Source organism: Podarcis pityusensis (assembly GCF_964106645.2).
Source record: "Podarcis pityusensis genome assembly, chromosome: 10".
NCBI lineage: Eukaryota > Metazoa > Chordata > Lepidosauria > Squamata > Lacertidae > Podarcis > Podarcis pityusensis.
In genome coordinates this window covers 63,003,629-63,029,519 of record NC_138035.1, presented here as the reverse complement: position 1 = coordinate 63,029,519, position 25,891 = coordinate 63,003,629, and the positions used below count along the sequence as shown (strand labels likewise).

General features: G+C 44.6%; 1 long non-coding RNA gene across 1 annotated transcript; it reads left to right on the top strand.

Annotated features, from left to right (window-relative positions):
* The first annotated feature begins 305 nt into the window (after positions 1-305).
* On the top strand, positions 306-25,636 carry LOC308486791. The gene is made up of 3 exons (XR_013991313.1): positions 306-345; positions 16,309-16,423; positions 25,606-25,636. It is a non-coding gene; the product is annotated as an uncharacterized lncRNA (long non-coding RNA).
* The last annotated feature ends 255 nt before the right edge of the window (positions 25,637-25,891 follow it).

Below are 25,891 nucleotides of genomic sequence, written 5' to 3'. Positions count from 1 at the left end.
AGGAGAAAGTAGTTAAACACACATCCCTTCCATAATTATGTGTGTGTGTGTGTGTGTGTGTGTGTAAGATAGATATATGGGGGGGGGGGGGAGCCCACAGCCCCATTGTCAACTCCTCAGTTGTATTCTGCCTGTCGCAACCCGCATCACTTTTTCCATTTAGGGACATCAGCTCTTGCAAAAGCTTTCAAATGCCGCAGGACTGATGGCTTCTGAACTCAAACAAGGAAATGTCAGCAAAGTTTGGGCTCAGCTGAAACCTAACAAACCTTCCCAACCGTCATGCCGACCCAAGAATAAGATGATATAAATAGCCTGGCAGCATCCAAACCATCTACACCTAATGTAAGTCCGTTTTACGTCTTTGTGGATTAGTAGTTTGGAACGGGGCCATTCTCTGTGTTGAAACTTAGGTAGCCCTGCCAACAGAAAAAAGTACACTTTAAACTGTGAAACAAGCATCTGTCGCATCTGAAAAAGCAGAGTTCTTCCTGTAACTATGTAAATAATCCTTCCTCCACCCTTTTGTTTTCTTTCATTAGTATTATTATTATTTAATTATCTTTCAGTGGCAGCTGCAAAAGAAAATCCAAGGTTTAGATTTCCTTTCTGAAATGCTGTTTGCAAACAGGGAAAGAAGATGTGAAAAATCCAAAATTAACAAGTGTCATCCAATTTATTGCCATTAATATAATGGAGGTGGGGGGGTGGGAAAGAGAGTGATTTTTTATTCTTCCCCTTTGAAGCTACAGGAGTAGCTGGTGAGCTAATTTCAAGCCAGAACAATCACTCAATTTAAAATCTTCCCTTTAAGAACCATACATTGTCATGTTCTTTTCCATTTACTTGTTTGGATCCTACTCTTCCTTCCAGTAGGTCAGATTAGCTTATATTTATTCTGTTTATTTCTTATTGTGTTTAGATCCACGGGTGTAGCTGCTCCCCTAAATCAAGTAAATATATTAAAATACTTAACCAACTGACCAATTATGTTCACAGATCTGAAACTTGGTTACAATGGTTCTAGCTCAACTCCCCAGCCATTACACCATAGTGGGTCCCAAGAAATTCCCTTTGGGGGCAATTTCCCATTTCGGTAGTAGCCAGGCACTAAACAGAGCTGCACAATACATTATAGGGATCAACTGAAAACCACAGCTGATGGCGCTTCTAAGCACCAACTCAAATTGGCAGAAGGATGCCTCCGGTTGCAACAGGAAATCAATAGGAAGTTCTGGAAAGTATCCAGAAATGTACATGGGTCTCTGTATCCTCCTCTTCCTCCTCCTCTCAACTTATTACATTTGGGAGGGACACAGGTGGTGCTGTGATCTAAACCACTGAGCCCCTTGGGTTTGCCGATTAGAAGGTCAGCAGTTCAAATCCCTGTGACGGGGTGAGCTCCCATTGCTCGGTCCCTGCTCCTGCCAACCTAGCAGTTCAAAAGCACACCAGCGCAAGTAGATAAATAGGTACTGCTGTGGCGGGAAAGTAAATGGCATTTCCGTGCACTCTGGTTTCTGTCACTAGGTGTCCCGTTGTGCCAGAAGTGGTTTAGTTGTGCTGGCCACATGACACAGAAAGCTGTCTATAGACAAAACACCGGCTCCCTCGGCCTGAAAAACAAGATGAGCACTGCATCCCATAGTTGAATTTGCATGGATTTAACAGTCCAGGGGTCCTTTACCTTTACTTTCTTAGAGTTATATTTTTTATTCAATTTGTCACTCAATCTTCAGTCTAACCAGGGGTCAGCAAACTTTTTCAGCAGGGGGCCAGTCCACTGTCCCTCAGACCTTGTGGGGGGCCAGACTATATTTTGAAAAGAAAAAAATGAACGAATTCCTATGCCCCACAAATAACCCAGAGATGCATTTTAATAAAAGGACACATTCTACTCATGTAAACACACGCTGATTCCTGGACCTTCCGTGGGCTGGATTTAGAAGGCGATTGGGCCAGATCTGGCCCCCGGGCCTTAGGTTGCCTACCTATGGCCTAAGGTCCCATTGCAGGTTACAGCCATTTAAAACACAACATTAAACACAGTTTGAAACAAATTGCAGTGCTCGCTCAAATGCAGTCCCTCCCTCACTTTGTGTGCAAAGTCTTGTTCAATATGTGAGTGATTAAATGAGCTACATTATTTGCATATTCGGTATTCTAGTGCAGCCATGCAGCTGATATATGTGTTTATACAAGGACATTGCAACATCTGGCAGTGCACATTTCCCATATGGTAACCAATGGCACATTTCCCCCCAATATTTCCCCTCTCTTCTTCCTGTTAATAAACTTACCTTCCTCATAACCCCAATGTGCCTTGGTGCCTTTTACCACCTTGTCAGCATGCACACTGGTTTTCCGTTTGCCTCTTTTCATGAGCACAATTTTCAACTTTCTTCTCCTGCGGCCGCATTCCTTATTTTGCTCTTTTATATCTATCCCAATCTGCCGTTAGCTCTAGGAAAGTTTGAGGGATTTGATCTTGGCAATTCCATTAGGAACAGACCTGATCCACACCTCACGGACGAATGTGTGATTTGGAATGCAGAGAGCAAACCAAACCCGAATCATCATCATCATCATCATCATCATTTTATTATTTATATGCCACCCATCTGACTGGATTGCCCCAGCCGCACTGGGTGGCTCTCAACAAAATATTAAAAACACAATAAAGCTTCAAACATTAAAAAAAACCTCCCTTATATTAATATTTTGTTGGAAGCCACCCAGAGTGGCTGGGGAAACCCAGCCAGATGGGCGGGGTATAAATAAATTATTATTATTATTATTATTATTATTATTATTATTATTATTATTAGACCACCAACTGCCCGGTGGATCCTGATCAACGCTTAGATTTTAATAATGTTGGTGTTTTTTTTTTGAAGGCACCTTTGTTTCTTATAAGCAGGGCTGCCCGAAGACATTTCGGCACCGGATGTGAATGATAAAATGATGCCTGCCAGGAGTGAGTGAAGATGTATATCAGAAAGAATGAGAGAATAGGGATCCTCATTGGCACCTTTGTCGCCTGAGGCGGTTGGCTCACTTTGCCTCATGGGTGGGCCGGTGCTGTTTATAAGCCAACTTGGAAGGATGTGTATATTGAATGGTTGCCTATGAATAACTGCCAGGGCTTTTTTTCAGGCGGAACTCGCCGGAACTCAGTTCTGGCACCTCTTGGGTGGATGCCATTGCCATTCTAAGAGAGGTGTTCATGGTGAGTTCCAGCACCTCTTTTTCTAGAAAAAACAGCACTGATTAAATAGATAGATAAAAACTTTATTCGCATTAGCCAATGGCCATATCAACAATAAAACATTACCGTATACGCAGAAAGGGAAATTTGATATAAGAGCACAAATTAAAGTCCTGAATCAGCAGTCAGTTAGTGGCCCTTATTCTGATTGCCCCTGCTATGAACCTAGCAACCTTTGCTGTTATCTGCTCATTTTGATCTGATAGAAGAAAGGACATTGTGGCAGTGGTTGAGCGCCCTGGGACAAAGGTTGAGCGCCACAGGGGCAAAGACATTTCTCAGGCAGGATCTTTTGGAATCGACCCTCAAGTACCACAGATGGCAAAACATCCAGTCTTGCAAGTGTAAAAGCACGTCTGTATTTTGGGATAATAAGTTTGTGCAGAGAATCAAAATGGAAAGCTGGAAAATGAATATACCAAAGGCAAAATTTCCTTATACTGGCCAGGTTGTTCTGATGCTCGATATCTTTTAGACGTTGACCAATTAGACTGTTTGCTTTAGTAGGGCCCATAGTGAGTAGGCATTGTGGGGACAGCACTGATTAACTGCAATATTAAATATGTAAGACAGGACCCCCAGCTTGGTCCCACGACCATGGGTACCCGGGGTCCTGGGTGCCATTCACTGAAATTTGTGGGTTCCTGGCCCCTTCATGGGTAATTTTGTGGGTTGCTCGAGTCTCCGAGTCCCCAGAGAGTTGGCACCTATTATTCATGGTATTATGAAACAACAATTATATAATATACTTGATTATTATGTAATAATAAATACATAAACTCCAACCTGAACCTTTGGAAAGAGACCTGGGGAGGGGGGGAGAAGGAGACAGATACTGTAGGGAAAGAACGAATAAATAAACAAACGTAAGACGATGCCCAAACCATGTAAGCCGAATGAAACGGAAGTGCAACCTGCCCGTTAATAACAAACATTTGCATACTTGAATGAGTTTCTTCAGCAGTAATCTCTTACAGGAACTTCTTTCATTCATGTTATGAGTGTCACAGCTCACAAAATGCTACTCAAGTGCATTGACCTGCTGGGCAAACATCGTCTTTAATAAAAACCTATGAACAGACCTTTTGTTTGCCAGTCGCTGTGTGTAACGTGTCACTTGAAGATGTAGCTGATAGCAATCTTTAAAGCCCTGCTTAGGCCACTGACGTATTTAAAGATCCTTGCTTTCCGTTCGCCGGTCTGCCTCGATGGGGCAGGGGCAGCGAGGGGTCCATGTGTGGAAGTCAGACTAAGCTGGAGACAAAGGAAGTACAGTGGTACCTCGGGTTACATACGCTTCAGGTTACATACACTTCAGGTTACACACTCCGCTAACCCAGAAATAGTACCTCAGGTAAAGAACTTTGCTTCAGGATGAGAACAGAAATCGTGCTTCGGTGGCGCGGCAGCAGCAGGAGGCCCTATTAGCTAAAGTGGTGCTTCAGGTTAAGAACAGTTTCAGGTTAAGAACGGACCTCCGGAACGAATTCAGTACTTAACCTGAGGTACCACTGCATATTTAGCAGGGTATCCAAGGTCTTTTCTCAGGGCCCTAATAAGAATTGTGAACAATGAGTCGCGCCACTGATGATTCTCCTTTCCTAATGACACAGAGTCATATTCCGCCTCCCCTGGCAATTATTTATAATGCAAACTGCCCTTGACAGCTTTTGGATACTTGCACAGGGAGGGGAGTTAAAGGCAGCAGACACCGAGATTTAGCGGGATGCGGGTGACGTTCTGGAAACGAGCCATTTCCCCCAGAAGAGCCAACGCGCTAATTGCAAGCGTTGTTCAGATGCTGCTAACTGCCCGGGATCCCAATTTCGTAAGTCAGCCCGCTGCCGTGATCCATCCTGACAAGGGGAACGACGGTAGTGGCTCGTCTCCAGCGGGATCCGCAGCCGCAAAGTACCAGCAGCTCCTCGGATTTTCTGACCAAAGAGATGATTTTCAGTTCATTTGGCAGGACTCGAGATGAAAACAGACAAAGAAGGTCGAGGAGGATGGCTGGCTTGGTTTCTCGAAGAGGATAAAGGAACAGTGCTCTATAATCAGTATTTATCTGTCTAGAGTATCAGGGTCCACTCCTAGGCAAATCAGAAATTGGCACTCCACCAAGTTTTTTTTGGTTTTGAAATCATTTTTATTTGATTTTACAGATATAAATTGATAACAAAACTTAATACACATATCCATATAGAGAGATTTCTCTGAATCTCGAGACTTCCCCCCATCCCCTCCAGGGGTCCTGTTGTCAACATTTTCAACTGCATATTATTTCATGATCTGGGAGCTGGGCATGTTTAGCCTGGAGAAGAGGAGGTTAAGGGGTGATATGATAGCCATGTTCAAATATATAAAAGGAGGAGGAGGGAGAAAGGTTGTTTTCTGCTGCTCCAGAGAAGCGGACACGGAGCAATGGATCCAGACGACAAGAAAGAAGATTCCACCTAAACGTTAGGAGGAACTTCCTGACAGTGAGAGCTGTTCAGCAGTGGAATTTGCTGCCAAGGAGTGTGGTGGAGTCTCCTTCTTTGGAGGTCTTTAAGCAGAGGCTTGACAACCATATGTCAGGAGTGCTCTGATGGTGTTTCCTGCTTGGCAGGGGGTTGGACTCGATGGCCCTTGTGGTCTCTTCCAACTCTATGATTCTATGATTCTATGATTCTATGATCTATAATTTATATCTATCCATATTGTCTGTAGTATTTGTTGCATTACAAGTGAGATTACAATCCTGCTAATGTTTTCATCTGCTTACAGTGGCCTCCCAAGTAAATTATAAAATTTTCCTTGAAATTTTTGTCTTCTTGGTTCCTGAGCTTTCCATCCAGTTTTACCATTTCAGCGTCGTCTAACACCTTGGTTTACCATTCATCTCTGGCAGGGACTATTTCTTCTTTCCATCTCTGAGCTAATAGCATCCGTGCTGCTGTTGTCGCATACATGAAAAGACTTTTCTGTTCCTTTGGGAAGTCTGTACCTACAATTCCTAATACAGTGATGCCTCAGGTTAAGAACTTAATTCGTTCTGGAGGTCCATTCTTAACCTGAAACTGTTCTTAACCTGAGGTACCACTTTAGCTACTGGGGCCTCCCGCTGCCACTGCATGATTTCTGTTCTCATCCTGAAGCAAAGTTCTTAACCCGAGGTACTATTTCTGGGTTAAGGGAGTCTGTAACCTGAAGCTTCTGTAACCCGAGGTACCACTGTAAGAAGGTTTCTGTTTGTTTTTTTGTTTTAGTTTTTACAAAAGTTACTTTAAACATTTTTTTCAATTCATTGTATATCATTTCCTAGAAAGTCTTTATTACCTTACATGACCACCACATATGATAAAAGGTACCTTCTTTTTCTTTACTTTTCCAGCAGGTATTTGTACTATTATTATTATGAGGTCCTGCCTATTATTTCTAGGATATAAGAAGAGCTATGGTGAATCAAAAACAAAGGTTTGTGGAGCTACAATTAGATGCTTTTGGAAAGTCCACAATCAGGGCATAATGGCTATGTGCCTGCTCTTCAGCAATCAACCTTCTGTGACTTACTAGCTCTGAACCTAGATGTTTCTTCTTCTTTGGCGATCACTCATAGCCAAGTAAGATTGTCTTCCATGAACACTGTCTTAACAGTGAGTCCATAAGTGACTATGGAGGCCAATTCTGGATCCACACGTCCTTCCACAGTGGGGACATAGGTTTCCAGGTGGGAGTTGATTTGCCAAGCGTGCCTTCCTTTTAGCACATTTCTCTCTTGCGTCCTGAGTTTGAGTGTCTTCAAAGCCCATGACACCTTTGGTAAAGGCTGTTCTCCAATTGGAGCGCTTGCAGGCCAGTGTTTCCCAGTTGTTGGTGTTTATACTGTGTTTTTTAAAGGTTTGCCTTGAGAGAGTCTTTAAACCTCTTTTGTTGACCACTGGCAATACACTTTCCATTTTAAAATTCGGAATAGAGTAGTTACCTAGAGGTTTCATATAGTCCTTGTGGCTGGTAGTATCCATCGAGAAATTGATATTCCATTTAAAGCATGCTTCCTCAAAATCTGCCCTCCAGATGTTTTGAGACTACAATTCCCATCATCCCTGGCCACTGGTCCTGCTAGCTAAGGATCATGGGGATTGTAGGCCAAAAACATCTGGAGGGCTGAGGTTGAGGAAGCCTGATTTAAAGTCACCTTGAATAAACTCCAGCTATTCAGGATGCATAACTATTCCACTATTTGCAGATATTGTAATGACTATTTCAAATGCAGAGAGACCCAACAAATGAACATTCCTCCACTGTTATCTCTCCGCAAGGTTTCTTACACTTTGATAGCAATAACTTGCCTCTTTGCTACAACCCCAACCACCAGTACTCAAGCAAGAACCTGACTATTTGTTACACTCGGGACTGTCAAGCGCCGGGCAGACCTTTAAACCGCTGTGTGAAATCTGGCAAGCTCTCAAGAAGCTTTATTTGTCTGAATAATGGATGGAGCCAGAGAGCACGATCTGGCTTTGAAAAGCCGAGGGAAAATAAGCCACAAGCCCCAATGCAGATAGCGAGTAACTGTTCAGGTCAGCCTCTATGTTCTCCTGGGACGTCTGCATTCTTTTAGGGGTGGTGATAAGAGTCCCTTTACTATTTACCCCCATGAACACATGCCAACGACTTCAAAGGATTCTCCTAATTGACTTCAGATTGAATAAACAGAGTGCTTTCTGCAAACATGACTGCAGTGCACCTTAGCTCTCCACGGTTAGCGTACAGCTGGCCCACGTGAGCTTTTAAGGAGAGAGAATCAACTGAGCTTTTGCCAAAAACGGTGCAATCTGCTAGCATGGACATCTGCGGCACCAGCTCTCAGACTTGTTTCTTTTTGGTATCTCAGCGCCGTAGTGTTAGAAGCCCACGTGTTCATTAGGAGTTGTTGGAAACTGCAGACAGATAACGTAGCTAAGACAGGGATCTGTTTAAAGTGAGATTCGACTCGGAGGCCTCAGTTGACAGCCAAGCTTCCTCCCCACCCGACTGCAGCTGAAGCAGAAAACAGTCAGTGACACATGTATTGGGATGTGAAGATGCTCTCTTCTGCCTGAGACATACATGTTGGAAGATGTATTGTGCATAGGCCCTTGTTACACTGCATGGAAACAGAAGAAGCACAACACCCCCCCAAAAAGAGGACAAGGTGGAGCAGAGATTTGCAAGCAGATTTTCATATTTGAAAATGTGCTTCTGCAGATGTGTACGCACAGATGCAAATTGAGAAATAACTACTAACTGTCCTTGAAATCAAAACACAGGGCATCTCACAGAGAAAGATAGACCTTTGTGGCTGCACAGGTGCTAACTATGGTGTTTGCATCCCTCAATTCCTTTGGGAGGGAGGGTGGGCTATAAATTTAGTAACAAAATTAATATTTTCACTTGATGGGCAAATTCAAGACCTCTGTTCTCCCTTCTTTAAAATGGACTTAGACCAGAAGTGCTGTACATTTCTAATATCTACAATGCATACACACACACACACACACACACACACACACACAGAGAGAGAGAGAGAGAGCTCTTGGGGGGAAAAGGTGGAATATAAATGCAATTGATGATGATGATGATAAATGTCCCAATTTCCCACCCATATGAAATAGTGTACATGCAGCGGCGTAGCGTGGGTTGTCAGCACCCGGGGCAAGGCAAGTAATTTGCGCCCCCTAACCCCTAACCTGCCGCCGCTGCCAGCTTCTTCTTGCTGCTGCCTGGTCTGGTCTGGTGTGGTTCTCTCCCGCGCTCAGCGCTGCGCTGGGCGGCCGCTGCACTGTCCCTCCCCCAGATAGTCCCTCGCTCTCTCTCCGCACCGCACGCCTGGCACCCACCCCCTCCACAGTGGGCGGCGACCCAGCGGCTCGGATCGGATTCGCACAGCCAGCACTGCAGTGAGAGTGAGTGAGTGAGCCAGGTAGGGGCAGAGAGCTGCGAGTGCGAGCGCCCCCCAGATGTTGCGCCCAGTACCGCCGGCCCCCCCTGCACCCCCCACACTACGCCACTGTGTACATGGGAAGAAAATAAAGTAGCCAGATCACACATAGGCAAACTGGAATGAACCCCCCCCCCCCAAAAAAAAAATGAGACAAAGTGAAAGGAAACCTCTGGACCAGGGATCAGCAAACTTTTTCAGCAGAGGGCCGGGCCAGACCTTGTGGGGGGGCCGGACTATATTTTTTTTGGGGGGGGGGATGAACGAATTGCTATGCCCCACAAATAACCCAGAGATGCATTTTAAATAAAAGGACACATTCTACTCATGTAAAAACACGCTGATTCCTGGACCGTCCGTGGGCCGGATTTAAAAGGCGATTGGGCCGGATCCGACCCCCAGGCCTTAGTTTGCCTACCCATGGTGTGGACCATATAACCAAATAAATTTTAAAACATAGCTGTTCATCTTCTGATCGAGTTCCTAGTGCAAAATCAGAAGACTCTGAGTGTCTAATGATTCCACTCTTCTGAGAAGTTGACTACTTGATCCTTGAAAAAAGGTGTACTTGCAAGCAGTTTGTAAACTCTCTTATATTTATCGATTACAATTGAAGTCACCCTTCTCCCGAGGAGTTCAGGTCAGCCTACGTGGCTTCATCTCCTATTTCATCCTCACCACAACCTTGTGAAGTAGGTGAATCTGAACTAGTGATTGAGAGGAACCAAAGAGTTTGATGGCCAAATGCAGATTTGTGGACCTGGGGTCTCACTGATCTTAGTCTGGCACTCGGACTCCTGTTACATGGGGCAAATCTGTCCTGCTACATCAGGCTTTTATAATAAACAAACTTACCGTATTTTTTGCTCTATAAGACTCACTTTTTCCCTCCTAAAAAGTAAGGGGAAATGTGTGTGCGTCTTATGAAGCGAATGCAGGCTGCGCAGCTATCCCAGAAGCCAGAAGAGCAAGAGGGATTGCTGCTTTCGCTGCACAGCGATCCCTCTTGCTGTTCTGGCTTCTGAGATTCAGAATTTTTTCTTTTCTTGTTTTCCTCCTCCAAAAACTAGGTGCGTCTTGTGGTCTGGTGCGTCTTATAGAGCGAAAAACACTGTAATTTCAGCTGCATATCAGTGCGCAGGTACTGATATAGCTGTCTCTGAAGTGGCAGGATGACCTTATATTGGGTCTTTTGTATGCATATGCAATCCAGCTGCTGTGCCTTTGATCTGCATGCTGGTTTTGTTTTGCTGGTTTCTGTGCGGCTACTTACTCATTTTTGTTTCCAAAGCAAGTGTTTTGTCGAGTGCATTTCAGACTTTGCGTGCCGGTGTAGCACATTATCCCCAGTTTGCTCTTTAATAACCTTTTGCCAGCTACACCTGATTTCCTACAATTGTGACTCCCTCTTGTGTGCCCAAGGAGTTTTCCCAAGACAAATATTGTCAGGAAATAAGCCCAGCTGCAACTCAAAGGACAGGCCAGGAAAAGATTAAGTGGGCATTCGTGCTAAGGGAGGGTGAAGATACTGTGCAGTTTTAATATCTCTGCATCCAAGTTTTCCAGGCATCAAAAAAGATTGCTATTGTATGAGATGACAACTTAATCTGTGTGCAGGCTTTCCTCCACATGCATATCGGTGTATGGAGCATAAGAACTCCGATTATCTGAGGGCTGCTCACACATTATGCTGTGTTGTTGTTGTTGTTTAGTCGTTTAGTCGTGTCCAACTCTTCGTGACCCCATGGACCAGAGCACGCCAGGCACTTCTGTCTTCCACTGCCTCCCGCATTTTGGTCAAACTCATGCTGGTGGCTTCAAGAACACTGTCCAAACATCTCGTCCTCTGTCATCCCCTTCTCCTTGTGCCCTCCATCTTTCCCAACATCAGGGTCTTTTCCAGGGAGTCCTCTCTTCTCATGAGGTGGCCAAAGTACTGGAGTCTCAGCTTCAGGATCTGTCCTTCCAGTGAGCACTCAGGGCTGATTTCCTTCAGAATGGATAGGTTTGATCTTCTTGCAGTCCATGGGACTCTCAAGAGTCTCCTCCAGCACCATAATTCAAAAGCATCAATTCTTCGGCGATCAGCCTTCTTTATGGTCCAGCTTTCACTTCCATACATCACTACTGGGAAAACCATAGCTTTTACTATACGGACCTTTGTTGGCAAGGTCTCTACTTTTTAAGATGCTGTCTAGGTTTGTCATTGACATTATGCTGTACACATGTGCAGATGCTTGTGTGAATGACTGGACAAGGTAGCAAATTTAAAAGTAAAAAATGTGGAGTACCAATTGGGCGTACTGCTTCACACATGTTGAAATGTACTCATGGGCAGTGTTTTATGTCGTTTTCAAAAGAAGCCACTGCTTGAGGTTGCTGCAAAAACAGCGCAGAATGTGAGTTTGAGTGTAGAGCAAGACTCCGATTAAAAACGGCAGCTTTCCAGTCCTTACGGCTATGAAGTCATGCTTACAAGTGTGGGCTTCATGAAAATTCAGAAACCAAAAGGGTGTCCAACTTTTTTTGAAAATGCCTGCTCCAAAGGTCTTCGCTGAAATTGGTCGCAAAGTGACGAAAATAGCTGTTTACTTGGCCGTTTTCCTGTGTCGTGAAGGCTGAAATTTCAATTCAATACAGTGGAGGAGGAGCAAGATATTAACTGATATGCATGAAATTTTAGATATAGCTATATAATCCCTAGTGTAGTAAGATAAGACCTTTGGAGCAGGCATTAAAAAAAAGTTTTTTATGAACCACCCTAGTGTCCAAATAAGAATGTCGTGGTTGGAGGTAGATGTGGCTTTTGCCATTGCAAAAACTCCTGACCAGGAACAAAACAGCGTCTGTGGAAGATTGTTGTTCCTACAGGACCCTGATCCTAGTCGTCCCTGGGGATTGGCTGCCTACACTATGTGTGTGTTGCTCCAAGGGCCTTCTGGCAGTTCCCTCCCAGCGAGAAGTGAGGTTGCAGGGAACCAGGCAGAGGGCCTTCTCGGTAGTGGCGCCCACCCCATGGAACGCCCTCCCTTCAGATGTCAAGGAAATAAACAACTATCTGACTTTTGGAAGACATCTGAAGGCAGCCCTGCTTAGGAAATTTTAGATGTTTTATTGTGTTTTATCGTGTTTTTAATATTCCGTTGGGTGCCGCCCAGAGTGGGCAGGGTATAAATAATAATAATAATAATAATAATAATAATAATAATAATTACAGTGGTACCTCAGGTTACATACACTTCAGGTTACATACACTTCAGGTTACAGACTCCGCTAACCCAGAAATAGTGCTTCAGGTTAAGAACTTTGCTTCAGGATGAGAACAGAAATTGTGCTCCATGGCGCGGCAGCAGCAGGAGGCCCCATTAGCTAAAGTGGTGCTTCAGGTAAAGAACAGTTTCAGGTTAAGAATGGACCTCCGGAACGAATTAAGTACTTAACCTGAGGTACCACTGTATTACTACTACTACTACCATAGACAGTGTTTTGTTGTAGTGTTTTGGTGATAACAACACTTCCTGGGTAGAAAAGAATCCCAGAATGCTTAGATTCCGAGAGATGTGCATTCCTCAACTAACCATACAAGCTGTAAATCAATAATCAGATTAGGTGCTTCCTCCAGAGAGCAAAGGGGATTTGGTCTCCCTGAGTGACAGCAGTAAATGTACTTTATTAGTAGGATTCAGTCTTTTGACAGATTTGGGCAATTATGAGAGCAAATGAACTAGAATGTGTGCATCTACTCTCTCACACACACATAGAAGATTCTTCCAGCTCATGAATACCACTTACATGGCAGCGGCTCATTTTTGCAAGAGTCTTTGCCCAAGAAGGCTGGACAAAAAAGCCATTGAGAGTGTGATGTTTGCACTTTAAATCTGATAGAATTTGGCGTTTTGAGAATCGCTCCCAGTGAGAAGGCCACCCCTGCTGAAATATGTCAGTAGACATCTCTCCTCATTATCCAAATGATCCTTTTGATGGATGGCAGCGGCAGTTTCTCCCCGTTACTGCTAGTTAGTGGAAAGCTTGCTGCTATTGTTTTAGCATAATTATCTTCAGGGTGAGGTGGAGGCCAGATTGTTCCCCCATTAAGGCGACAAGCTGAGGTTGGTTTCTGTTCATAACCGCGTTGCCATGAAGCTGCAGAAAGAGATCGTGAAAAGAAAACACATATCACAGAGGCTGGAGGCCCCTTGACTCATTTCCTTAGAAAGCATAATTCCAGAAATTCTTTCAAGTGTATGAAACTAGAGACACGTCAGTTCAGATCTCTCGTATTTTGTTTTTGTTTGTCAGGTGAAGGATGGGGAAGCACGAGTTCCCGAGAAGGCTGCTGTCCTCTTCCACTCTTCAAATCACAGATGGATATCTTTTTTGATTCTCGCATCTTGGGCTGAGGTTAGAGAAGCTTGTCATGTACGCATGAGGCCAAGCATAGGGAACGGGCAACTAATATGCTTGGACAAAATTCGAACAGGAAGCATAATTTGCTACTCGGTCCCATCGCCCATAAAATGGAGCAGGGGGTGGAGGTGGGGAGGTCTGTGAATAGCTAAACAAGGTTTTGTATGTTCAGTTCTTACATGTTTCCTCCCTGCTGCCGATAGCTGGAGCCAGTCTGGTTGTGTAATTGTATTATTAACATCAGTGCTGCTGATTGGCACTACATCCCAGAAATATGAGGAAATTTGCCAGCTTGAGGAAACAATTTCTTGAGTGGGGTGCGGGGAATCTATTTGTATTAGTCCAACCAATCTTATGTTAGCTGGGGAAACCAGCTTAATACATAGCAAGTATGAAGCTTAAGAGAAACAAGCAGAAGCCCATGAAAATCCACAGAAAATGGGTTTTCTAATTGGTTTTATTTTAAACCCATACTTCCTCACTTTACCAGAACAGCCCCTGCAGTCACAGCAGTGTAGCAAATGCTAAGAAGATTCATTTTAATAAACAAAAGCCAGAGCTCAGGTGACTGTAACCTCTTAGGCTTCTGTGACATCACAGCAGCACAACCAGTGGCTGTTTCCTTCAGGGCTTTTTCTCTTTTTCATATTCCTGCAAAGTTTTTGGGAAACTGGCAAACGGCCAAAACAGCAGCAGCACAAAAACCTATAAATTCTTTGCTTGAACCTTACCCATACATCTGTGAACGCAGTAAGAAGCTGACAGACCCATGGAAACCCTAGTTCAGAATTAGGGAAGAAAATATAGTCTCAATGTAAAAAGAAGGCTGGGAGCAATTGCTTAAGGTTCCCCACTGTGGAGAAAGTGAGGCATTGGTGCAATCCAAAGAACATCCTTGAGTTCCACTGAAATCAGTGTGGCCCAAGAACTTTCCTGTGTAATGGGTTCACTCTGAGTAAAACATAGACTACCATCCTATGCTATACAGTGGTACCTCGGGTTACAGACGCTTCAGGTTACAGACGCTTCAGGTTACAGACGCCGCTAACCCAGAAATAGTACCTCGGGTTAAGAACTTTGCTTCAGGATGAGAACAGAAATCACTCAGCGGCGGCACGGCGGCAGCGGGAGGCCCCATTAGCTAAAGTGGTACCTCAGATTAAGAACAGTTTCAGGTTAAGAACGAATTAAGTTCTTAACCTGAGGTACCACTTTATTCATCCAGGCCACGATTCTATGGACACAGAACTTTTTCTGAGGGAGGGGTGGAATAGCTACCCTCAATCTGACAGGTGAATAAGGTAATAGTAAAGGACCCCTGAACTTTTAAGTCCCGTCAAAGGCAACTATGGGTTGCAGTGCTCATCTCCGCTTTCAGACCAAGGGAGCCAGTGTTTGTCCACAGACAGCTTTCCAGGTCATGTGGCCCCACACGCACACATCACTATGACAGAATCTAGGGTAATGTTTTCCAAACTTGGGTCTCCAGCTGCTTTTGGACTTCAATTTCCATCATCCCTGGCTACTGGGTCCTGCTAACTAAGGAAGATGGGAGTTGTAGCCCAGAAACAGCTGGAGACCCAAGTTTGGGAAACATTGATCCAGGGTATGGTGTGAGTTAGCAACCACTCACATCAACACCACCAGTAGATGATCCTTGTGTAGACAAGGAGGCCACAACTCTGATCTTGCTGGACTCCAGCTCCCAACATAACCTTTAGTCAAGGACAATGAAATAGTCAAATGACATCTGGAAGAATTACATTGGCTACCCCTGACTCAGACCATAGGGGATGGGGCTATACCTCTGTGGCCTTGGGCTGTGCACAGGATGAGCTCATGGAAACCAGGAAGAAATGGCATGAAGAGCTTCTGCAAATGTCTCTTATATCTCCTCCCCACCAGAATTGTACCCCAAAGCCTAAAGAAGGTACTTCTGGCTGTTTACTGTCATTTGCTTAAACTGATGAATAGCCAACAGACCTGAAAGCATTACCTGATTAGGCAGTGTGATTAATCAACTAATCTCCAATCAACGGATTGACTGCAGATGTAAATTGTGGGCTTTTACATTGGATTAAAATCCCTTGTGATGGGATTCAGGGGACCCCATTGATTTAAATGTATGGAGGTTACATTGGTCAAGTTCAAGATGATTTGCAAAACAGTGCATATGGTTAAGGTAAAGGTAAAGGTACCCCTGCCCGTACGGGCCAGTCGTGTCCGACTCTAGGGTTGTGCGCCCATCTCACTTAAGAGGCCGGGGGCCAGCGCTGTCCGGAGACACTTCCGGGTCACGTGGCCAGCGTGACTAAGCTGCTCTGGCGAGCCAGCACCAGAGCAGCACACGGAAACGCCATTTACCTTCCCGCTAGGTAAGCGGTACCTATTTATCTACTTGCACTTAAGGGTGCTTTCGAACTGCTAGGTGGGCAGGAGCTGGGACCGAAAGACGGGAGCTCACCCCGCCGCGGGGATTCGAACCGCCGACCATGCAATCGGCAAGCCCTAGGCACTGAGGTTTTACCCACAGCGCCACCCACGTCCCCGCATATGGTTAGCTGTGTGTATAACAGAAAATGATATAAACCCAATATAACATAATATAATAAATCTGCTGACTGTTCTATTGATAGAAATGAACAGTGGGGTGTTTTTATTTTCATTTAAGGCCCAGATTGATTTCTGTACAGACGACCAGTGATGACACAACCTGTTGCATTATTATGGATTTCTGTATAATTGTAGGATTTTGTTGCTCTCCTGAAATTGCAGCCACAGAGCAGGTATGTTCCCTTCAGCCTTCTTGACAGATCTTTTAGCTACTAATTTTAGAAGGCTGTGGAGGAAAGGGCATATTTGGGTGAAATCAGGGGAAGTGAGATGAGAAGAGGGGGGCTTGTGGATTTCATGAAGGGCCTAGGTTTGGTGACTCACAAGGGTTATCTAATTGACAGAAAACCAGCTGTAGTATTTCAGTGGCTTTGTCTTAAATTAATTTTTACCATAATTTTTGTTAGCTGTCTTGTTGAAAGGCAAGGTATGAACTCACTAGATTTGGCTAGTTACAGATAGGTAGCCGTGTTGGTCTGCCATAGTCAAAACAAAAAAATTTCCTTCCAGTAGCACCTTAAAGACCAACTAAGTTAGTTCTTGGTATGAGCTTTCGTGTGCAAGCACACTTCTTCAGATACACTGAAACAGAAGTTGCCAGACCCTTCTATATAGTGAGAAGGTGGGGAGGGGTATTACTCAGAAGGGTGGTGGGAATGGGTGATTGGCAGATAGCTGAGATGAGCCTGTTGACGACTCTTAACGACTGCAATAGGTCTTACAGGAAAAAGCAAGGGGTGAGAAGGTGAGAAATGGCTTTGTCATGTATAATGAGATAAGAATCCAATGTCTTTGTTCAGGCCAGGTCTCTCCATGGTTGCATAGTTTTCTTGCATATTCAGTGGGATACGTGGATAGTAGAGGGTTCTTAATTCTAAGACCCTTGGGTATAATGTCCAGGTTCTTGCATTTAGTAAGAAAGAAGATATCAGTCTGTACCTGTGCAAGTTTCTTGGTGAGGTTGATGGACTTCCATTTCATGCGGCTCAATGTGGTGCCTTCCATAGTTCCAGTTACAGTTTAAACTTAAAACCATGGAGAGACCTGGGCTGAACAAAGACATTGGATTCTTATCTCATTATACATGACAAAGCCATTTCTCACCTTCTCACCCCTTGCTTTTTCCTGTAAGACCTATTGCAGTCGTTAAGAGTCGTCAACAGGCTCATCTCAGCTATCTGCCAATCACCCATTCCCACCACCCTTCTGAGTAATACCCCTCCCCACCTTCTCACTATATAGAAGGGTCTGGCAACTTCTGTTTCAGTGTATCTGAAGAAGTGTGCTTGCACACGAAAGCTCATACCAAGAACTAACTTAGTTGGTCTTTAAGGTGCTACTGGAAGGAAATTTTTTTGTTTAGATTTGGCTAGTTTTTAGAAGGGGCAAGCAGAAAACACAGAAAATTAGCTGGAATGGGAAAAGGCAGCTGTGTATTCTAGAAAGAGTCATGAATGGCAGCCTGAAATCTGAAGAGGAGCACTCCATACTGAAACAACAAAAACAAAAACAACACATTTATATGCCACTCATCTAACTGGGCTGCCACAGCCGCTCTGGGCAGCTCCCAACAAAAAATCCTAAAAACACAAGACAACATCAAACACTAAAATCTTCCCTGAGCAGAGCTGCCTTCAGATACCTTCAGACGACCACTTAGGACCCTCTGCTTTGTTCCCAGTAACATCACAATGAGGGAACCGCCTGAAGGCCATCAGAGCTGGACCTCAGTGTCCTGGCTGAATGATGGAGGTGGAGACACTTCTTCGTTCAGCCAGGGCAATACAGGGCCAAGGCAATTTAGGTCTGCACCGACACTTTGAATTGTGCTTGGAAAGAAAATGCTTTCTTGTCTTGTAAGCCCCACTTGTAGCAACTAATGAGTTTGATCCGGACTAACTGAACAATCCCAACCCTAGCCTGCTGCATGGAACCACAGCTGCAACCACAGCTCCACCACTTACGTCCCCCAGGGTGGAAGGTGGATTGCTGCAACAGTCTTGGGTTGTGTCCAATGCCATCTGAGGGGACATGGGTGGCGCTGTGGTCTAAACCACTGAGCCTCTTGGGCTTGCTGATCAGAAGGTTGGTCGTTCAAATCCACACAATTTGGTGAGCTCCCGTTGCTCTGTCCCAGCTTCTGCCAAGCTAGCAGTTCAAAAGCACACCAGCACAAGTAGATAAATAGGTACTGCTGCGGCAGGAAGGTAAATTGTGTTTTCATGCATCACGGTGTCCCACCAGAAGCGGTTTAGTCATCCTGGCCACATGACCTGGAAAGCTGTCTGTGAACAAACGCCGGCTCCCTCGGCCTGAAAGCGAGATGAGCATTGCATCCTATGGTTGCCTTTGACTGGACTTAACTGTCCAGGGGTCCTTTAACTTTACCTTTTACCAATGCCACCAGGTGACAGCAGTGAGGCCAGCTCAGGATCTAACAGATCCTAGGTTGGCTTATGTGGCAATCACACAGGGCCCACGGACATTTGACGGTCTATTGACCCTGTGCCACCACTGTGATTGCTTTCTTCGCTGCCACCAACCCGTTTCTCCTCACGGGTACTCATAGAGTCCAGACAGTTGTTAACATTAACAAATAATCAAGTTTATTTATAGGCATGAACAAGCTTATGGTTTCAGTTAATCTTTCTTGGCAGTTTCTTAATCTTAGTTCCTTTACTGACCTATACGTTCCTAACAACTTCAAACTGATTATTCCAACTATCTATCTGACTCCACCTAACAATTCCTCTCACTCTCTCACCACACAACACGACCAACCCACAGATTTATATCCTCCCTCCTCCTCCTTCAACTCCCAACTCTCAACTGATTTCCACACAACACCCCCTCTAACCCTAACTCCTCCTATCAGTTCCCACTGGCCAATCACATCACACTCATTTTAACCTTTTCCTTATGACCCACCTAGGAGGCAAATGCCACAGCTTAGTTCCTCCCCTGCCCCAGAACAACCTGTTTGGGGTTTTTTTCCATGACCTAGCAGGTATGCTGCAGGCTCAACAGGGAGATCCACATAGGCAGAGCGAAACTGATGTCACTCTGTGGGTACCAAGAAGCCTAGGTTTTGCCTAGAACAGACCTAACTGAAATAAAAAGGACATGTTAGTCTTGACCAACATAAGCCCCATGGATTTGAATTATAAACATTACTATAAGCATTACTAAACTTGGATCCTGCGGAAGAACTCTTCACTGTCATCCGTACGCAGGCTCTAACGTGATTATGCTGTCTGTCTGCCCCTTCTAAATCTGCGAAGAACAAAGTACAATAAAATTGTGTGACCGCAGGCGATAAATCCATCTTTGCTCCTCCAAAGCACTATTGTTTCGAACACCTTTTGAATGGTGGCCTTTCCTGTAATTACACCTGTGACTTGTCTCTTGAGCAACTGTCAGTGGTTTGTTTTGTTTTCCCTCGGATGGAATTAACTTCTGTGTCGCAATACGGACTCCCTTCGATGCAATGCCTTGGGATGAGATACCTTCAAGGGCAAGAAGGAAAGAGAGGGAGAGAGAAAATGGTTTCATACTTGGCTGCTTCCCAGAATGGGGAAAATTATAATGTGGGAATTTCAGCCTCAGAGGAGGTGGATAATTGGTGTTGTAGGTGTTATATGAAAGGGTGTATTATTTACTCTGCTTTGTAAAATGCTGCTCGCTGCAATTTCCCCCCCCCACCACTTTCTTTGACGCATCTTTCCTTCCCCCATGTCTTTGCTCTTTGATGGAATTTGCAAATATGCACAGAAGTCGTGTTACGCAGGTAGCTTTCCTACATATATAGACAGCATGTTCTTTTCACTGTTTCTTCTGCTCATTTATAGCACAACCAGTCCTACGCATGTCTACTCAGAAGTGTTTCCCACTGGGTTCGATGATACTTACTCTCAGATAAGTCTGTATAGGACTGCCATGTCAGCTTGCCTTATTGCTATGACCATGTTACAGGCTATTTAACCAGAAATTGCCTAGTGGTCACTTCCTAGTGCATCACCAATAGGAATTCAAGGATGTCTGGCAGGATTCGTAGGTGTCAGGGACTGGGCAGAAGAAAAATGGTGGAGACTGCCTGACCCTTCCAGAGAAGAGGAAGACAGTTCAGAATTACAACAGGGATTTGCGGGAGGTCACAGCTCAGAGGAGGATGAGGGGGAAAGTTGGGAAATCATGGGAGAGGAGGAAGAGGCCAAGCCAGAGCAGTTGACTGACACGTTTTCACTAGAAAGCATTCCAGACACACCATCTCCCAGAACCTGGTGAGCCTTAAAGGTAGGAGAGCAAAGAGCTTGTAGATAGATGGCACCCCCATCGTTCTGCCCAGACACTGAGGTTCAGTGCCGAGGGCCTTCTGGCAGTTCCCTCGCTGCGAGTAGCCAAGTTACAGGGAACCAAGCAGAGGGCCTTCTCAGTAGTGGTACCTGCCCGGTGGAACGCCCTCCCATCAGATGTCAAAGAAATAAACAACTACCAGACTTTTAGAAGACATCTGAAGGCAGCCCTGTTTAGGGAAGCTTTTAATGTTTAATTGGTTATTGTATTTTAATATTCTGTTGGAAGCAGCCCAGAGTGGCTGAGGAAACCCAGCCAGATGGGCGGGTTATAAATAAATTATTATTATTATTATTATTATTATTATTAGGCAACCGTGTTGGTGGTGGAGGTGGTGCTGTTGATGAATGAGAAAGTGGGAGAGAAGGGGGTGTGGAGACTTATTTATTCTAAGAGGTTGCATTCCCAAGCCTCTCACTGTAAATATTGAATAAAAAGCAGATGGTAAGGTTTTTACCTCTTCCTATCCATTCCTGGCAACCTGTGCTTGTGGTGGGTTCTTCTGCCACCTGACAAGAGGCTTCATTTACACATAAAGCTAACCCATGATTTATAAGGTAAATGGTAAAGGATCCCTGGATGGTTAAGTCCAGTCAAAGGTGACTATGGGGTTGCGGCGCTCATCTCGCTTTTCAGGCTGAGGAAGCCGGCGTTTGTCCACAGACAGCTTTCCGGGTCATGTGGCCAGCATGACTAAACCACTTCTGGCACAACAGAACACTGTGACAGAAGCCAGAGTGCACAAGGCCATTTACCTTCCCGTCATAACGGTACCCATTTATCTCCTTGCACTGGCGTGCTTTGGAACTGCTAGGTTGGCAGAAGCTGGGACAGAGCAAAGGGAGCTCACCCCATCGCGGGGATTCAAATTGCCAACCTTCTGACTGGCAAGCCCAAGAGGCTCAGTGGTTTAGACCACACCACATAAAGATTGGTTTAGCTAACCATAGCTAAATCTGGTGGTCTGAACCTTGGCCCACGGCTTAACCATGGTTTATTTACCCTGTTAACCAAGGATTGTTGTCAATTTATGATCTTTGGTCAACATTCACCATAGGTTATCACTGCATGTCAACAAAAAAACCTATTCATGATCTGTTTAAAGAGCTGCCACCGCTCAAAAACTACAGAGCTGTAAGTGAAGAGCAGCTTGAAATTCAAAAGAGCAGAGGAGAAAAAGTATGCGGTTACATAAGAGGCCAAGGTTTCAGGCATGGAATCACAGAATTGCAGCTGGAAGGAACCCTGAGGTCATTTAGTTCAACAGCCTGCAATGCAGTCATGGCCTGAGAGATTCCTTGGCTTTATCTACAGTGAGTATTTCCTGAAAAAAGATAACATAGCATTAGCATGGTACTTGCTGAAAGGGGGAATTTTCTCACTGTTTTCTCCAATCTGCTTTGCTCTCCCTTTTCCCCTCCTGTTTTGTAAATGTAATAGTGTTAAATCTGCCTTCACAATCTCAACCAGACAAATAGGTGTCATTTACAACAAAATTCCCCCCACCTTGTTGCCATTTTTTTAAAAGAGCCAATCCATTTGTTTTCCAAACTGGGAAGGCATATAAGGACACTGTGAGCTGTTTCCTAGATCTGCAGGTGCTGTTTACTGGCATTTGGGGGGAAAGTGTTTAAATGTAGAACTTTCGCTGGCAGTCAGTAATGTGACATCTGATATCAAGAAAAGAGAAGTCTGGCTGCATCTTCCTTTGTAGATTGCAAGTACAAATAGGCAGCTGAAGGATATTAAGGTACATGTAACTGATCCCATTTTTGTTATACATACACACACACATACTATCAGGCAACTGTTTTCTGCTTGTGAGAATTTGGTATTAGGCCTCATTATGGTGGGGCACAACTAGAGATGGGAAGGCCTGGAAAAAACTGGAAAATTGGGGGGGGGGACACACACACCAGGTTTCCCCCCCCCATTTTTTCCAGGCCTTCCCATCTCTAGGCACAACTCCACAAAGACTGGAGTTGTCATTGGTTTCTTCGAACTCCAGACAAGGCAGTGGGTGGAGGGTCCTTTGGTAAGATTCCCTCAGTTTGCTTCCCTCTCTGAGTGAAACCAATTTATTCTCATCACTGCCCTTTCATTTAAAACTATAAGATCAGAAGGAGAGTCCTTCAGGATCAGGATCTATTAAGTCCAGTATCTGGTTTCATGCAACAGTTAACTAGATGCATATAAAACGTAAAAGTAAAAAAGGTAAAGGACCCCTGGATGGTTAAGTCCAGTCAAAGGCGACTATGGGGTTGTAGCGCTCATCTTGCTTTCAGGCCGAGGGAGCTGGCGTTTGTCCACAGACAGCTTTCTGGGTCATGTGGCCAGCAGGACTAAACCGCTTCTGGTGCAACGGAACACCGTGACAGAAGCTAGAGCACACAGAAATGCTGTTTACCTACCCGCCGCTGTGGTACCTATTTATCCACTTGCACTGGTGTGCTTTCAAACTGCTAGGTTGGCAGGAGCTGGGACAGAGCAACTGGAGCTCAATCCATCATGTGGATTCGAACCGCCGACCTCCTGATCGGCAAGCCCAAGAGGCTCAGTGGTTTAGACCACAGCGCCGCCCGCGTTCCTTTTGATGCATGTAGAAAGCCTCAAAGCAATTCCAATGTGTAGGTGCCACAATGTTAAAAGCCACATCCCTACATTGTGTAGATGGTATCTGCAGGAGCTCCACACTTGGAGAGTGAGACAATCTTTCCCGGATCCTGGTCCAAAGCTGTATAGGACTTTATTCATCCTTAACTTAGCTTGGCAGCTAATTGGCAGCCAGTGCAATTCTTTAAACACTGCAGTAACAGGTTGGCAATTGTGGAGCAACGTGGTGGTCATCCCAGTGAGTAGTCAAGCTGCCACACTTTGTACCACATGCAGCTTCTGGACCATCCTCAAGGGAAGTCCCAAACAGAACATAGGGCAAAAATTCAGCCTAGAGTTTACCAATGCTTGGGTGACAATGGTCAGGAAATGCTTGCCTGGAAAGTGTTGTAACAACAACAACAACAACAACAACAACAACACATTTATTTATGCCCCACCCTCCACGGCCAAAACGAGGCTCAGAGCAGCTAACATCAAATATATGACACATTGCCATAAAATCAAGCAATCAATTAAAATACATCTTAAAATCAAGTCAGAATCAAAGTGAAATCCAATCAGATGGCAACCTGCAAAGTAGGAATGAGGACCTTAAATGCTCATCAGGCCCAACTGTTTACGCTGATCTTATATGGGCCTGTGAGAATGCTGGGAGGCCTCTTTCATAGTAGTTCTTATACAAAAAGAGAAGAGGGAGTCAGGCTGAGCCCTGACCGAAGGCCTGGTGAAATAGCTCCATCTTGCAGGCCCTGCGGAAAGATGCGAAATCCCACAGGGCCCTGGTTTCTTGTGACAGAGCATTCCACCAGGCTGGGGCCACAGCTGAAAAGGCCTTGGCCCTGGTCGAGGCCAGTCTAATTTCCTTGAGGCCCAGGACCTCCAAGATGTTATTATTTGTGGACCGTAAGGTCCTCCGTGGGGCATACCAGGAGAGGCGGTCCCGTAGGCACAAGGATCCTAGGCCGTATAGGGCTAGGTCTCTTACCAGCCTAAGCTGGTAGAAGGCACTCCTAGCCATGAAGGGCACTTGGGCTTGTGGTGACAAAGAGGGATATGGAAGCACTCTTAGATGATGAACCTGCCCTTTGAGACTTGAGACTTCCACCATGGCCTATGTGAACATTTCAGTCATCCCCCTTCGAGCATCCCTGTGGACATTCTGTGTGCAATTGTGCTTTCTCCGTGAACCTGAGCATGGAGCATCATGGGCACACGATGCTCATGAAATGATCGCATGGGGGCTGAAAAGCACTAATGAAAGAAAAGGATGTATGGACCTGCTCCAAAATTTCTTTAATCTGAAGTCATTCTGTTTGTGAAGAATCAGTTTGTTGTATGATCAGATATTTCCTTAATAACTCTGGCGACAAGCCAAACTGCAGTTACCAGCATGTTAGTCTAATTGATATTAGCACTCGCGTCTGAATTTGGAAATGGCATTATATAATTTAGCAGAGGGTTTTAGATGAGGTGGGCTGAGGCCTCGCACATCGAAAGGAACCTCCCACACATTGCTCTCCCCCACTTTTCCCTCCCTGTGCTTGTCAGGTAAACCTCATCTAATTGCTTTTTTAATATTCATGTAGCATCAGCATAAAGAGATAAAAATCTTATCCAAAGGGGGCCCCTGAAGACTCAACATGTTTCAACAGCACTATGCGCATTTCAAATGGATATCTCCTCTCCAACATGTGCTCATACCTCTTAACAGGTGGAAGCAATAGGCTTACAGATCCCATCAATCATGGCAACAGTAGCAACTGCAGGGAGCGTCTCTAACATCTGAGCTAGCACAAAATGTTTCCAAGGAGTTAGACACTGTGAGATAGATACTGTTAGGCATTGTGAGTTAGATACTGTGTTAGTGTCCTCTCTGCTCTAGGTTGTAATTTGGCCTGAGAGCTGCTGCTCAATCCCGTTCAATGTTTCCAAGAAAGCATATTCATCGCAATAGTCTTTGAGCAGTGAGAGGGAATTCAACACAAGAAGTAAACCAGGAATGATCAATAATTAAGGGATATCTCAAAGGGTACGGCGATAATAAATGCTTTCTGGCAGATATTGAATGAGCCATGCAATGTAAAGTATTTGTCAGATAAAGTTAAATTAAGTTAACAAGAAACAACTTCACGCAACTGTGTAAATAATGGTTTAATTCTAAATTAGTACAATGGGTATAGTCGGAAGTTTCTTTTCTTTGCTGATTCAAACAGTGGATAACATTATGTCTTTGCCTTTATTCACACTTTTATTCTTCTTCTTTCTCTTTGTTCTTTCTTTCTTCTGTTCTGTTCTTTTTTATATTATATTATATTATATTATATTAATTATATTATATTAATATTATTGTGAATGTTATTTTGTTGAGTATTGCATGTATTTTAAGAATTTGTTTGTCTAATAAAATCTTCAATAAAAAAAGAGTTTGTTTGTTTGTTTGTTTGGTTGGTTCTTAGCAAGACCTTCTCTTAGATCCTAATACATAGGATACCCCAGTGAGCAATACCTGAGGAGTTTACAACTGTACATGGTCTCCGAGACCATATAACACTGGTCTTGAAAGACCAACATTGGCTTCCAGTACGTTTCCGAGCACAATACAAAGTGTTGGTGCTGACCTTTAGAGCCCTGAAAGGCCTTGGCCCAGTATATCTGAAGGAGCATCTCCACTG